The sequence below is a fragment of the Oryzias melastigma genome, linkage group LG13, assembly GCF_002922805.2.
Source record: "Oryzias melastigma strain HK-1 linkage group LG13, ASM292280v2, whole genome shotgun sequence".
Taxonomy (NCBI): domain Eukaryota; kingdom Metazoa; phylum Chordata; class Actinopteri; order Beloniformes; family Adrianichthyidae; genus Oryzias; species Oryzias melastigma.
Genome location: NC_050524.1, coordinates 17,653,057 through 17,654,203, shown reverse-complemented (window position 1 = coordinate 17,654,203; position 1,147 = coordinate 17,653,057). Strand labels below are relative to the sequence as shown.

Sequence of the window (1,147 nt, the reverse complement as noted above, 5' to 3'; positions counted from 1 at the left end):
CAATTCAGAGATTCCTTATATATATATCTAAGGAATTCTGTAAATATATATATATGTGTGTGTAAAATGTATAAAAACATATGTGTATGTATGTATATATGTACATATGTATATAAACACACACACACACATATTATGTGCACCCATGTGTAAACCCAGAGGACGGTTGGTTCCGCCAAGTGCTTTTATTTCTCATTTTATATATAATATATATATAAAATGTATACGAATATATGTATATGTATGTATATATACATAATTTATAATAATAATAATAACAATATATATATACGCCTCCCTGGTGAAGTGTTCTGGGCATGCCCCGGGGAAGATCCAGGACACGCTGGAGAGACTATGTTTCTCGGCTTGTCTGGGAACGCCTTGGGGTCCCCCCAGAAGAGCTGGAGGAAGTGGCCGGGGAGAGGGAAGTCTGGGCATCTTTGCTTAGATTGCTGCCCCCGCGACCCGGTCCAGAAAGAAGCGGAGGAAGATGGATGGATGGATGGATATATATGTGTGTACATGTGTATATAAACACACACACACAGAAATTATATATATATTAGATATATATATATATATATAATTTCTGTATTTATTGTGCAGTTATCATTTTTTTAAACAGATTTTCCTGTTACCACAGGTTATCTTCAGACACATGATGTCCGTATTTTTTCAAACCCCTCTTGTATTTGAGGCTAAACTTGTGCAATGCAAGTATCTTATTGGTACCATAGGTATCATATACATACTCAGTAAGTCCTGTACAGTAAAAGGAAAAGTTACAGAGTAAGGACCATACTTTAAAAGGGAGCGTTACCACTTTATTCATATTAATCATATTTGTATACTATTCTTGTAGCACTGGGCGGATAAAAAGAGGAGAGAAGGAGAAAGTTGGATGTGGGGGAGAAGAATTTCTTATATCTTAAATAGCATCAAATATTGTACAACAAAAACCTGGTTCAACAGTAATAGCAACACATCATTATTTGAAGCACACAGCTAGGTAAAAGACGTTAACACAATACTCTAATGCTCCTAATGTTGCAGGTCATTAGACATCAGCAGAACTGTTCTGTGTGGGCTGCACCGAGAACATTACAGCGAATTCAGAGAAGATAAAACAGTTGGAAAAAAAAGTTTT

The 1,147-nt window shown here is 35.8% G+C and overlaps 1 protein-coding gene across 3 annotated transcripts in view; it reads right to left on the bottom strand.

Annotated features, from left to right (window-relative positions):
• The window catches only part of grik4 (glutamate receptor, ionotropic, kainate 4), a 401,676-nt gene that overhangs the window by 6,585 nt on the left and 393,944 nt on the right, over positions 1–1,147 (bottom strand). The window lies entirely within an intron of this gene.